The 16,009-nt window shown below is 32.9% G+C and overlaps 1 non-coding gene across 1 annotated transcript; it reads right to left on the bottom strand.

Annotated features, from left to right (window-relative positions):
- Window positions 1-12,519: 12,519 nt before the first annotated feature.
- On the bottom strand, window positions 12,520-12,626 carry LOC140991331 (small nucleolar RNA R71). The gene has a single exon (XR_012177840.1). It is a non-coding gene; the product is annotated as a small nucleolar RNA R71 (small nucleolar RNA).
- Window positions 12,627-16,009: the final 3,383 nt, after the last annotated feature.

Here is a 16,009-nt window from a genome sequence, read left to right as displayed (position 1 = left end):
ACTTGGTTCACCTCATTTGGTTAAATATTGAAATAGTTATGATTTTTTTTTACTATATGCTGGTCATGGTGAAAGTAAATTTGTCCTCCTTTTGATATTTTCACAATTTGATCATCTTAACCAACTTTTTAGGCAATCATGTCTTCTGCAAAGTTGTAGATAATTTCTCAAAGATTCCAAAAATATTTGAATCACATCCATTTGAATTTTTTAGCTTGAGTTATCATTATTTTACCAACACGTAGAAAACCTGAAAATAAAACATATTTAGTAAGACATTTAAATATAAACACACAATACTAAAATAACATAATTTTATAATTTTAATGAAACTTAAATTTTAAAATATAGGTTTTAACATATAATAAATTATTAATTTTAAGTTTCATCACTCAATACGAATATGTTATACGAATACGAATACGAGTCACAATTAACGATCTGAATTCAACGAAAACAAATATGAATTTGAATATGAATATGTTGATATGGAAATGAATATTAATACGTTGATATGAATATGAATACGATGAATATGAGTATGTTTATGGTGATATGAAAATGTTTACGAAAATGTTTATGATTAAAGTTGATGCATAATTAGGAAAATGGTTATGTTCAAAGTTTAAGTATCTTCATGAAAACGATATTTTAAGTACAAGTATTTTCATTGTTGTATGTGTTCTGTATGTGTATTATTTGTTATCAAGATTATGGTGAGTTGAGTCTTTAGACTCAATAGGTGTGATTGATGCAGGTTATTATGAAAATGATGGAGGTCTTGATGGTTGACTTTGCTGGATTGAAGGTGCACATAACCCTAGGACCAACGCTAGTTTTCCGCACTAATTTATGATTTTGAATTATGTTAAAGATATTTTTATGATTGCGATTATGTTTTGAGTGGTTTTTGAGAGGTCATATTATATGGGCTATACTTTTCTATTAATGTTTTTAGGTTTGTTAAAATGTCTGACGATTTTATTGTTTGAACTATGTCCTTTGAGTTTCAAATGCTAGTTGGTTGTTTTATTTTAAAAATGGTACAAGATATTTTTAAAGTATTTATATATATGTATATTTTGAATTATCAAGATTAAGAAGGAAAAAAAATTTCTTTCTAGTACTTTTTAAGAAAATGAGTAGTGGACGTTTCAATACATAGGGTGTTTAGAGTTATACTTTTGCGTATTGAACGTTGAACTCCAAACTATTCCGATTTTTAAGCGAAGATAACCTCTCTTGTATATCCCAATAAACGACTCTTCAAATTTGATTGTCTAATCAGGTCCACAATCGAAAGCTATGTTCCTCGCTTGGATTGTATTAGAAATTGCAAGCGATTTGTCCGTTGAGACTGAGATCTCCGAATTTCCAAAATCTGAAGACAGTGCACCGACGACGGCGCGATGGTGGAAGAAAATGAGGTGGCCGAAATTTTCCCTTGAACAATTCATGGTGGCCGAAACTTGATGGAGGAGGAGGGGAGGATTTTGCAAGCTTTGTGTGCAAAATTATATATTCTTTGGGAATTATGGCCTCTTATGGTGTATATATAGATGTTGACTCCTAATCCCACTAGAAGTCTCTCTCCCACAAGGACTCTATGTCCTTATGGTACAAGGACTCTACTAATTTCATTATATTAAAGTATTATTATTTATTATATTATATGTTTGTCAACTTTTAATAACACTTAATATATTTATAATAATATATGTGCATGTTAGTAGTCACCGCTACTTGTAACAACATTCAACATTTAATTAGTAAATTCTAAATCAACTAAATAAATGATTCTGAACTCATTGTAACCCCGATCGATGATCCGATATCAAGGATACAAGTCTTGTTCAAATAATGAAAATTGAAAAATTTCAAAGATCAAAATTTTCAATTACCATATTGGGCAGCTGGCAGTTATAGTGAACTCCTTCACAAAACAGACAGTTCTACTCTCCTTCCTTAATTAGCAATTAAGCTAACTACCATTTCTTCCATCTTATGAAATCAGCTCATAAACTCCATTATAAGCTTCTTGTTTGATCTCCATCAAACTATCCTCGCCAAATTTCAACTCCTAGAAATATGACTATCTCAATGGGATCACAGAATCCGATACTTGTGTGACCCTCAATGGTTCAGGGATACAACTAGCCGTGGGTTCACATCTCCATGTGATTCAAAATAACATTTATTCTTATTCGGGCTTATCCTAGTTAGCCCCATTATTTTCATCAACTTGATCAAAAATGTCAAAACTCATTTCTAATTACACCCATCGGATCACGACTTCTTGCTCTGTTGTGACTGCTGTTGTGGAGGCGGCCTCTTCCACTGCAGCTCCCACTCTATATCTTTCAACAACTTCTTTGGCCTTCGGACCCTCGTAACGGCATCACATAACTCGTCGGGTATCCCCGTAGCACATCCCAACGAACAGTGGGCTTGAGACCATCCAGAAAGTGTCTCAGCTTTTCAGCAGCATCATTAGCGATTAGGGGCACAAAGTGACAACCCCTATCGAACTTCTTGACAAACTCCGCAACAGACATGTCCCTCTATCAGCGTTCGCCATGTTCATATAACGGAAGATCTCCTCCAAGGATCTGATTCCCCCTCAAAAATGAATGGATCAGTAGTGCCAGAAAAATCCTTCGGATCCATCCTACGAAACTGCATGTAGATATCATCAGGTCGTCCCCGAGCAGCATTCCCAGCATGTTGCTCCAATAAACGAGCCATCCCCTGGAGCACTCGCGTAGCAGCATCCAGGGGTGGTCGAGTTATCTCCTCACGCCTCTCCTCACGTCATTCCTCCTCAGTATTCATAGGAATAATACGTCTCGGAGGCATCGCTATACACACTGTCCAAGTCACGTAAGCAGCATGCACTTAAATTTAAAAATACGTCTAACCTCATATTTCAGATATCATTAAAGCATTTAAAATTCAGCATATAAAATTTAAAACAGTAAAACTCACAGACTTGATGCTTGACTTTTTGAGCTTCTCGGAGTGGCAGTAACACAAACCTTTCGGGATCTTCGGATCTGATACCAACTGAAACGTCCCTTACTTTTAACTTTAAAATTTAAATAAATACTAGGGATTTTTTTAAAAAAATTCGAAACCATCACCACCTAAATACTTTAACATTTAAAATATAAAATGCATAAAAAACCGTAAATCGTTAATCATAAAATGAAAGTTGACTTAAAATAATCCAACAATTTGAGCTTCAAAATCAAACATAAAATTTCCATAAAATAATCTTTAAAATTTTCTTAAACTTTAACTACTAAGCTAATGCGGAAAATAGATATTACTCCCTCGAGAGTGTACTGCCGAGCCCGATCCACTCAAGTGTCAGCGCCTCCCTCAAAATCATCCTCACATGTAACCATTCAAACGTAGTGAGCCTAATGACTCAGCACGCCCAAACCATAAATAACAAATAATATATATATAGGCACATGCATTTCACAATCATATTTTTATTTCAATTAAGCTGGCGTAAAAACTCGTAAGCATATATTATGTTCGTAAATCGTTTAAACACGTAATATCATTCAGCTTCCTCCACGTAAATTGTAATACCCGAATTTAAAAAAAAAAATTTACTGTTCACGAGTTACTATTCACGCGCTGCGGCGCTTGAATAGTGGCGCCTAGGCGCTGACAGTTAGGGAATTTGGCGCTGAGGCGCTAGAAAATGGCGCTGCGGCGCTACAGACGCGAAAAATCAATATTTAAGTCAACTTTCACCTCCTCCAATCATTTCTCCTCCTTCTCCTCCATCGAAACCTTCTTCCCTTCCATTTTCGAAATTTCTTCCTTATTTTATGGGAGATTGCTCAAGTAAAAATATGAAATGAAATTAGATTTGTGATCCTCTCATCACGGGCTTCACGAGGATGTAAGTATTTTACATTTTTATTCAAGTTTGGAAATGGGTTGAAGTTTAGAATTGATATTTGAGATATTAAGATGTTGAAGATGTTGTAATTGAGTCGGTTTGAATTTAAAATGGATATGTGCATGATTTCTTGTTTTTGTGCAAGATCAGTTTTTATGCCTACTATATTTCGGGTATACGGGACGGTTATAGTTGGATTTTGATGTTATAATCTTCATCAAACTTGTAGAGCATTGAGCTAGCTTCGATTTGGTTCTTTAATCCCTCAATTCCATGAAGAAATGAGAGAGATATGTAATTTTTACTAAAACTGGTCTGGAATTCCGAGTTAGTGCAGATTTGTGTACATGCCTTATGTTTATTCAAATTCTTGTATTAATCGGTTGGGATTCTGAATTTGATGTTCAAATTAAAGTTATAGAGCATTGTCTGATCTTCGAAATGATAACAAATTGGCTTGATTCCATTGGATATTGAGGAAGTTATGCTCAAAATAATAAAGTGTGCCAGAAATGTGTTGACGCAGAATTCGTGAGAATGATGTTGTATGTTTCAGATTATGAACAAATGGGTAAACAACTTTTTTTGACAAGACTTTGTGAAAAACAATTGTTGAGATTTGAGTTTTCTTGCATATCCAATTCGCGGATCTTGATTTGAAGCCGTATTGAATTAATTATGAATTTTGTACAGAAACTGCTCTATTTTGATAAATGAACCAAGTTCTTGAGTTATAGTATACTTCAGAGATTCAAGAGTTCTCACCTACACATTTCGATCTCCTTTTGGTAATATTTGAAAGGTATGTTACGGTCGGTAACATACGAGGTAAAAGTATCATTTTTATTTTAAATTGAAAATTCTATGGCTCGATGAAATACTTGTGATTTGATGATGATTGTTGTCTTGAGATGAGTTTAATATGATATCGAGATGATGATATTGATTGGCATCATTACATTGCATATTGAGCCACTTGTCGATTCAGATTTGATATGGCGGAGGTCGCCTTGATTTATTGATTTGTTGGACGTATGGGGCTATAGTTGAGTTGGCATAGTGTATGCGGAGGTCGCTGCTATGGCCTGAACACTCTCTATAGGCGCACCATAGTCCTGGGATTGTAGAACACAGCAACCCACCCCGAGCGGATGAGTCGGTGGATGTTGCTGGGGGATTCTCTTCCCTTGGGTACCCTATGACCAGATGATTCACTTGATCTTGAGATTTATTGATAGCCCACAGCTTCTGATCATGCATTGCATTATATTGCATCTTTATGAAATTATATGAACTATTTGTCATTTTAAATCTCATATGTTATTGATTGTATCATACTGGGTTTATACTCACCGGCACGTCGGCTACCTCTTGTTTTCATGTGCTTGACGGTAGGTGAGGCGAGGCTTGGGATGCCAGAGTCCAGCTCCAGGCGAGGAGATACGAGTTAGAGTGGGATTCTCGGGTCTTAGGAGCTATGTGATGATGTTGGATTTCTTTGGTTCACTACTTTATTTTGGCATGTTAAAATTTATATTTCAAGTATTTGAGATCTTTAAATTATTTTAACGATATTTATGTCGGTTGGTGAACCACTGATTATGTATTTTACTCAATCATTTGATTTGTTACATTTATAATTATTAATATTAGATGTCGGACCCGGGGCCCCACATAAATCATTTTAGCATATAACATCATACATCATTTTCTCATCATATATCATTTTGGTTGAAGTTTGATACTTGAAAATGACTATCCTTTATCAATCATCCTCTGGTCGATTGATCAATCATTACACCAAGTACCTGGGGGCGAGACGTCAGCAACTCTCGTCAATGGACTGTGACCAAATATGAAAATACGATCGTTGAGCTCCCTCTGAGGTCTTCTCCCGTAAAAGGGATCCCTATGGAGCCTTTTCCCTCACAATATTCTAATTTTTTTTATTCAAACACCTCCGGAAAGGGGGGGGGGTTAGGCCGACCCCTACCAGTATATATACAACAAAAGAGCAGTACAAAGAAAGCCTAATGGGAGAGGGACTAGGCCAAGACCTCCGCAGAAAAGGCTGCACAAACATAACATCAAAACAAAAATTAAGACATACTACAACAGGGCAACCCGGAATACAGCAGAATAGAAAAGCAAATAACAGCGAGCGCCCCAGAATAAGTCAAAACAAAATAAGACAAAAGAGTGAGCAAGAAGAACTCTATAGAGAACGCCCACCACCTAACACCGAAAATGGTGCAAACACAAAGATCAACTAGGCTCAGATGGCCGCCCATATGGCAAACTCGACTGAGTCGCCTTAAGCCTGTAATATTGCCGCTGCTGGGAGCGTGTACAACCAGGGAGAGGTAAGGATAAACACACATTGGTAGAAGAAGACACCACACCCGCTCACCGCCCACACTCTCGGAATCCAACGCAAAAGATGGCAAGGAAATAGGAACAGGAGGATCAGCCACACGATCCTGAACAGTAGGAGCAAGCTCAACCACCGGAACCGAAACAACCACAGGTGCATGAACAACTGAAACAGAAGGAGACACCATATCAACCATACCCATGGTCTAAGAAGAGCGAGCCGGAGCCGAAACTACCTTAATCGGATACCTTGCTGCAGCGTTAACCTCCACCGCGAGCTTACCAAGAAGAGACTCAACTCCAAGGGGACGGGGTCTCACAGTACCCGAAGACTCACCAGGTCCTGAATCAGTAGGTAACTCCTGCAATATCTCGTAATAGTTCTTTGTAAGTTCATCGTTACTTCTTAAAACGGATCCCCCAAATATTTTCTGTGTCACAGTCAATTCACAACCTTCAAAATATTTTTCTTCTCTTTTTATTTATAAAATATCTTTTTTTTTCCAAAAATCGTAAAATAGCATTTTTCGGGAAAATCGTTTAGCCTCAGAATATATCATAAAAATATCATATTTTCATCATAAACAATTTTAAAACATCATTTAGCATGCATTATGATTTCTCGGGACACTGCCAGACCATTCGAACTACCCGAAACGTAAAATGATCGTTTAACCCCTGGACCTCGAACTTCTCAATTTTGAATTTTTCTTATTTTTATTGACTCGATCCTATCCCGAACCATCATCTAAGATTAAATTTAACTTTTATTATTTTTCTTAGACGTAAACTCGAGCCTTTCAAATTAATGACTTAATAGCTAAACCGTGAAAAGTTTAAAACACGAATAAATTCAAAAATTAATATTTTCTTCCCAAATTTTAAACTTAGACTTTTCATCCCTAAATTACCCCCGTGAACAATGACCCAAACCCTGTGGACCACGGCTCGAGCCTGCCCCTTATCTTTTCCTAGCCATATTCGAACCCTTCTTCCCCCAAGAACTTATCGCTCCCAAAACTCTCGAGCCACCCCAGAGCCACCTTGTACCAGACCACTTCCAGACCACCAGCCACCCTCATGGACCACTCTGTACTCGCCCTAACTAGCCCTAAGCCAGCCCCAAGTCGTGAGGTCCCCCTCTTCTTTCATCATGCGTGCGCCCCAGCCCCTCATACGCCCAGACGCGCCCAGACCTGCACCAAACCACCAGTATCCTTCCTGGGATCCCTATGAACCACTCTAGTCGAGCCCTCAGTGACGTCTTTCTCCCTGTCTAGAACCCAAGGTTCGCACGCCTCAACAAGCCCTTAGGGCTCCATGGCTGTGCCCCATTGAGCCAGCCCTTTCCTCGCCTCTCTGGACCCTTCTTAGCCCTCAAGCCGTAGCCACACAGGGCCTAGTCCAAGCCCTAGTGCTGCCACCCCTTAGCCGAGACCATCATGTCCCCAAAACACCGTGGGAGACCCTAGAAAACCCAAGGTTCCTATTTCCTTAGCCATGCACTTTTCCAGCTTACGTTCCTCCGTTAAAGGACTTTTTTTACGACCCTAAACGTCTCATGTTGACAATGTGTCCTTATGAATCATAAAGCATCTCAAACAAGCATGAAAGCGTAAAAAACGTTGAAAATAAACCCATAAATGTTGTATATTTTGATCTAAATAATTTTCATGCTTCAACACATAGAACATACATATTATGATTTGAATGATGCAAAAAGAAAGTTTAGAAACGTATCTTTGCGTTAAAATGCTCGAATATTCAACCGTTGGCAAGGGTTGCGAAAAAGAGCGAACGGGAAGCGACTTTGCCTTCAAAAATTTCCTTGCTATTTTCGAAAATTTGGGTGTGCTTGTGTGTGTGTTTCAGCTGCAGCTAGGAGTCTTAAAAACCCTAGTTTAGGCCTTATAATTTTCGAAAATAGGGTTTTAGAAGTTAGGGTTTTTATGTTTAGGAATAATTAGGCCCATTAATTCTAGGTGAATTACGTCCATTGAAATAAAATTCTATTAAAGAAACTTTTAAAAATAAAAACTCTCGGACCCTTAAAAGCCATTCGTTTGACTAAAATCGGCTTCTCAGATAAAATAAGGCTCGATTCGTTAAATAATTTAGACTCCAGCATTTTTAGAAAATTTTAATCTTATTTAATCATATTATCGAGTCTTAAAAATATTTATCGAAAAAAATCTTTTGATCTTGGTCGTTTCCGGTCTCGTTTCCTCGGCCTAATATCGAATATCCAGATAAAATATTTAATTTCATGAAATCATGTCAAATCATGCAATTAAACATTTAATGATATAAAATATATCATTTAAGTATTTAAAATTTATTTAAATAAAATAAATAAGCAATTTAAATAAGTTTCATGCATGCGGTTTACGTAGACTGATTATCGGGCGTTATAGAAAACTTTCAAAAAAATTAAATATGCCATAACCAAAGTTATACTTTCAAAACAAGCCCACTTACCTTAGATCTAGATGAAAAGGTGATGAACAATTTCGTTGCTAGAATTTTGGGATCCTCATTGGATCTGGACAGCAGCAGAACTTCGATGCTCGATAGAACTTGGGAAGAAGAACTCAAAATCTTGAGAGCACTTTAAGAGCAAATTCTTAAATTTTTACTTAAATTTTGGGTGTGAATTTTTGAATGACATAGTGTGGTATTTATAGGTAATGAGGTGAAAATCTTACCATAATTCGATTTAAATTTCTTCCAAAATTTTGAGATAATTCTTCCATAAGTTGATATGCTTCTTCCATACATAATATCATACCATACTTGGAAAAACGTTTTCACCTAGTATCCTTAATTTTTGAAATTTGATTTTGGACTAGAAAGTTGAATGTAAACTGTTTCCTTGTACAGATTCATAACATACCTAGACTGCACTGAAATTTGTTAGCTTTCTTGTTGAGAAAAATTGTCTTGTATGTAATATTCTCTTCCAATTTTCATAGATATCACATCCTTGAAATTCGAGATTAATAAATATCTTGTATTGGATTTCGATTTTCATGTATTTGTTGACTTGAAAATTTTGAATATCATTTATTTTTTAATATTTTTGAATTTTTTTTTTAACATAATACCAAGATCGAGTTCAAAAATACAATCTCATACATGTCTTAATAATATTTTACGATTTTATCCAATTATGACATTTATTTTATCTGTGCACTCATGCAAGTGTATAGATAAAGTGTTTGAATATATAATAGGTACCATGAGGTATGCCTCTCAATGTAAGATCATGAAATTCATTAGGAAGTGTACCATATATTCTAAACAGGTTCCTAGTTGAATCAGCCGCATAAATCAAGGATAAAAGTCGCTTGAATTTGAGACTAACATCTGTTATATAAATGACATGTTTCATTTGTAAGGGCCTGGAGACGTTCATTCATACAGATCGGTGATCATTTGATGATTTACTGAACAACTCTCCCTCGGACTGTCTAAGTGGTTATTACTTATCAATTGGAATAATCCACGATTATGGTTGTACAATATTAGTTATTTGATCCGAGACAATGTAGAGGCTTTACGCACTAGCATCCACTTTGATCTGTTTACCGAATCCATTGAAGGTCATCAGGTGGCGAGGTTGGGTGTAATTTCAAAATACGTAAGAGCAAATGCATTGTAATTGGAGATTCACCGTTTGTTTACGGGTTAAGATATCATATGTGATCCGATTACTTAATATTACAGGGAATCTTTGGCCATAGTAAGACGCGTGCATTTTGAAAAGATGTTTTCTCAGTTGCACATACAATGTTACTATTAGTACTCAAAGATACATCACATCATTATCGAATTCGTATGCAACTCTCGATATAAAAATTGTTACAGCCCCTCATGGAACGGCCAATTCTATGCAGCTGTAGTTCTTCTGGTTCCAGCCACCTTGCTACCACTCCAGACCATGAACCATCATAACAAGACTCATTCTTTGACCCTAATACATTCTCCAAACCATAGCCAAGAGCCCTGGACCAGTTGATGAAACTTAAAATTAATAATTTATTATATGCTAAAACCTGTATTTTAAAATTTTAAGTTTCATTAAAATTATAAAACTATGTTAATTTAGTATTGTTTGTTTATATTTAAATGTCTTACTAAATATGTTTTATTTTCATGTTTTCTACGGGTTGGTAAAATAATGATAACTCAAGCTACAAAATTCAAATGGAGGTGATTCAAACATGTTTGGAATCCTTGAGAAATTATCTACAACTTTGCAAAAGACATGATTGCCTAAAAATTTCATTAAGATGATCAAATTATGCAAATATCAAAAGGAGATCATATTTAATTTTACTATGACCAGCTTATAGTAAAAAAATCATAAATAATTCAATATTTAACCAAATGAGGTGAATTAAGTGGCCAAATTCATCAACAGAAATGCCCTACATGTTTGCTGTTTTGAGCAAAGTCTAATTCGGAGATTAAAGTCATGGAACATAGCATTGAAAAAAGAGCCATGGAATTGAAGTTGGAGGAGACAAAAACTACTATTACAACTACATGGAATTAATAAAATTTTTTACATTTTCTCTCATTTGGCATATAAATAGAGGCCCTGTGCTAGCTTGAGAATCATCATATCCCATTGTAAAATATAGTTTGTGTGTATAAAAGTTCTAAGTTTAATATATTTTCTTTTCCAACTATGAGTGAAGATTTTAGTGTGAATCAAAAGTAAGCTCATGGCAAGCTAAATCTATTATGTCAAGGTGAAGAGGATGAATTCTTGGTAAAGTAAGATTGTTTATATTTTGTATATTCTTTCTATATTTTTATTTAGCTAACTTCTTTTTATTGTAGGTATAAAAATGAATTATTTGTTGTTATCAATTTACATCAAATGCCTGATACCATTGAAATGGTTATCTTGGGAAAGTAAATGTTAGATTGTTATCAATTTACATCAATTATTATTATTGTTAATATAATAATAGCGTGGCTCTGCCGGTTATTCTAAATGAAATATTATGATTTAATACTAACTTCTAACAATCTAACATTTACTTTCCCGCATCTAACATTTACTTTACTGCAACTAACTTTTACTTTCCCGCAACTAACTTTTATTTTTCGCATCTAACTTTTAATTTACCGCAACTAACTTTTACTTTACCGCAACTAACTTATTAAATCATATATTTCATTTAGGCAATAGCGTGGCTCTGCCGGTTGTTCTAAATAAAATATAATTATTTAATTTAACATTAATTTTATGCAATTTTATATTTATACAGTTATATTTATTATCATAGGTACCATATATAAAATATCGGTTAATTCAATACTTTTTATAGTGAGAACTATATTATATTATATATATGTTTAAATATTTAATTTTCTTTTTCATGGAACCATTAATTATGGTAGTTTCCTTTGTTCTACTTTTAGTTAAAAAATATTACATAAATCAAGAATAAATCCTTGAACCTTGATAAAATTTATAATTTATAAACTTCATTCTTGTATTTGATAATTTATAAATTAATAAATTTAAACTTAAAAGAACCTCTCTGTGGATCGATCTCGTACTTACGAAATATATTACTTGCATACAACCTACACTTGGGTGAATTATAATTTAAGTAGTAGCAAGTTTTTGTCTCCGTTTTCGGGGAGGTATAAATTAAGTTTATGTTTGTTATTTATGTTTTATTTATAATTGTTGTGTTGTTTTTACTTGTATGAGTATTTGGAGTCGTAAAAAAAGTGGTAGACTTATTCGAGTATCTGAAAATAATTTAAATATGGATGATAATTCAAATAATCAAGATAATGAAAACAATAATAACAACAATAATAATAATAATCAAGAACATGATCAATTAAGAACACTTAGGCACCATATGAACCCTATTAGAACTAGTGCCCCATCTTGTTTAGTTTTTCTTTCTGATGCATCTAATTTCAACTTTAAATCTCAAATTATTCAACTTGTACCAAATTTTCATGGCTTAGATTCTGAAAATCCATATTTACATCTAAGAGAATTTGAGGAAGTTTGTAACACTTATAATGATCAAAATTGTAGCATAGATATAGTTCGATTAAAGCTTTTCCCTTTTTCTTTAAAAGATAAAGTTAAAACATGGCTAAAAAATTTGAGATCAAGTTCAATAAGATCATGGGAAGAAATGCAACAACAATTTCTCAAAAAGTTTTTTCCTTCCCATAGAACAAACTCTCTTAAAAGACAAATTACTACTTTTTCTCAAAAACAAGGAGAAACATTTTATCAATGTTGGGATAGATATAAAGAATTACTTAATACATGCCCACATCATGGTTTTAAAACATGGTGAATAGTTTCTCACTTTTATGAAGGTCTAATACCTAAAAATAGGTAAATGATAGAATTCATGTGTAATGGAACTTTTGAAGATAAAACCCAAAATGAAGTTATGGAATATTTGGATTCATTAGCAGAAAATGCTCAAAATTGAGATAATATAGGTACAATAGAACCACCAACAACTAAAATCAATAATTCAACAAATGGGGGGTGATATCTATAATCTTAAAGATAATATAGATATTCAAGTTAAACTTGCATCTTTAGCAAGAAAAATTGAGTCATTAGAAATGAAAAAGAGTGGTCAATTAAAAAGTATTCAAGAAATTGTTTGTCATATTTGTGATACACATGATCATTCAACAAAAGATTGTTCAACATTACCTTCATTTAAAAAATGTCTCTATGAACAAGCAAATTATGTTAACAATTATAAAAAATCAATACTACATCTTTTTTCACAATCATTTAATCTGGATGAAAAAATCATCCTAATTTTAGTTGGAAGAATGATAATAATGCACAACCTTCACAATAACATTTTCAAAATCATCAAGGTTATATTCCATATGTTACACCTCCAAAAAAAACTTTGAAGATGTAATTCATGCATTTATCAAAAAGCAAGAGTCTATCAATATTTAAAACAGTCAATCTATGAGTGATTTGAAAGAAACTCTTGCAAAATTTGCATCTGCACTTAATATTCATGAAAAAAGAAAATTTCCATCTCAATTTCAACCTAATCCTAAAAATCAAAATCAAGAATTAAATAATGATAAAATTGATCAAATAAAATTTANCCCACTTCTGTTACTCTCTTACTGGCGGATAGGTCAATCAAAATACCTAGAGGTATTGTAGAAGATATGTTGGTTCAAGTTGATAAATTTATATNTTTTGATAATGATGATACCTTAAATTCTAAAAATAATATGTTGAATGATAAATCATCTGAAATAGTAAATGAATCAAATAAACCTCCATCATTTCCTCATGCATTAACAAATCACAAAAAACAAAAAAAATGATTCTAATATCTATGAAGTTTTTAAACAAGTAAAGATAAATATTCCATTATTAGATGCTATTAAACAAGTACCTTCATATGCAAAATTTTTAAAAGACTTATGTACTGTGAAGAGAAAATTGCATGTGAAGAAGAAATCATTCTTGGCTGAACAAGTAAGTTCTATTCTTCAAAACAATTCTAGTTTAAAATATAAAGATCCTGGTTGTCCAACAATTTCATGTATTATTGGAGAAAATAAAATTAAAAAAACTTTGTTAGATTTGGGAGTAAGTGTGAATTTACTTCCTTATTCAGTTTATGAAAAACTTAATTTAGGAGAATTAAAACTCAATTCTGTTACTCTTTTACTGACGGATAGGTCAATCAAAATACCTAGAGGTATTGTAGAAGATATGTTGGTTCAAGTTGATAAATTTATATATCATGTAGATTTTATTATTTTGGATACACAACCAATAGAAGTACATAACGAAATTCCAGTAATATTGAGATGACCATTTCTAGCAACTTCAAATGCTTTAATTAATTGTCGAAATGGAATAATAAACTTGTCTTTTGGAAATATGACTCTAGAACTTAATGTGTTCAATTTATGTAAACAACCAAGTATAAATAAAAATGAATATGATAATGAAATAGAAATAATTGTGGAAGAAAATATACAAGAAGAAAACTTAAATCAACAATCATAAGTTTTTTCAATAGAAAGTTTTGAGTATGAAAATAATTTTGGAGAAGATGATAATACAAAACTTGAATTAAAAGTTTTACCATTAGAATTGAAATATGTATTTCTTGGTGAAAATAAAATATTTCATGTTGTAATTTCTTCCACTCTTCTACCAAATCAAGAAGAAGATTTAATTAAATTACTTAAAAAATATAAAAATGCAATTGGATGGGCTTTGAAAGATATAAAAGGTATAAATCCTTTAATTTGCACACATAAAGTTTTTTATTTTTATTTTTTACGAGAGAGGAGGGACACCCACAAAATGCTAAAGCATATCAACAACCACAAAGAAGGTTAAATCCACATATGAAGGAAGTTGTTAAGAATGAAGTACTAAAACTATTATATGCTGGAATTATCTATCCAATCTCAAATAGTAAATGAGTAAGTCCAACACAAGTAGTACCAAAAAAAAGTCAGGTATCGCTGTTATAAAAAATGAAAAGGGAGAATTATTACAAGCTATAATTCTATCTAGTTGGCTTATGTGTATTGATTATAGAAAATTAAATGATGCAGCTAGAAAAGATCATTTCCACTACCGTTTTTAAATCAAATTCTAGAAAAAGTCGCAGGTAATTCATTTTACTGTTTTTTTTATGGGTATTCGGGGTATTATCAAATACCTATATCATTAAAAGATCAAGAAAAAACTACTTTCACTTGTCTTTTTGGAACTTTTGCATTTAAAAGAATGACATTTGGTTTACGTAATGTTCCAGCTACTTTTCAAATATGCATGTTAAGTATTTTCAGTGATATGATTGAAGAATTTGTAAAAGTTTTTATGGATGATATAACTGTTTTTGGAAACTAATTTGAAAATTGTCTTAAAAACCTTGAAGAAGTATTAAAAATATGTGAAGAAAAAAATCTTGTTTTAAATTGAGAAAAATGTCATTATATGGTTAAATCTGGGATTGTTTCAGGACATGTGATATCTGAAAAAAGAATTGAAGTTGATAAAACCAAAGTTGATGTTATTGCTAATTTAACATCACCAAACCGGTCAAAGAAGTTCGATCATTCCTGGGTCATGCAGGATTTTATAAAAGGTTTATAAAATATTTCAGCATAATATCTAAACCAATTTCAAATCTTTTAACAAAAGATACACAATTTGAATGAACTCAAAAATGTGAAAATGCTTTTAAAAAAATAATTAATATTTTAATTACATCACCTATTTTACAACCTCCAGATTGGTCTTTACCATTTGAATTAATGTGTGATGCAAATGATTATGCTATAGGAGCTGTGTTAGGACAAAGAAAAGAAGGAAAACCTTATGCAATCTATTATGCTAGTAGAACCTTAAATAGTGCCCAAACAAATTATTCAACTACTGAAAAAGAATTACTTTTAGTAGTATTTGCATTAGATAGGTTTCGATCTTATTTAATTGATTCTACTACTATTGTTTACACAGATCATTCTACCGTCAAATATTTATCACATAAACAAGATGCTAAGCCAAGATTAATACGGTGGATCTTATTGTTACAAGAATTTGATATTATAATTAAAGATAAAAAAGGAAAATAAAATGTCGTAGCCGATCATTTATCTAGAATAATGACTGAATCATCTCATAATGAAAAACCAATAAATGAA

Source organism: Primulina huaijiensis, chromosome 1, assembly GCF_012295235.1.
Source record: "Primulina huaijiensis isolate GDHJ02 chromosome 1, ASM1229523v2, whole genome shotgun sequence".
NCBI lineage: Eukaryota > Viridiplantae > Streptophyta > Magnoliopsida > Lamiales > Gesneriaceae > Primulina > Primulina huaijiensis.
This window is presented reverse-complemented; position numbering and strand designations above follow the sequence as displayed.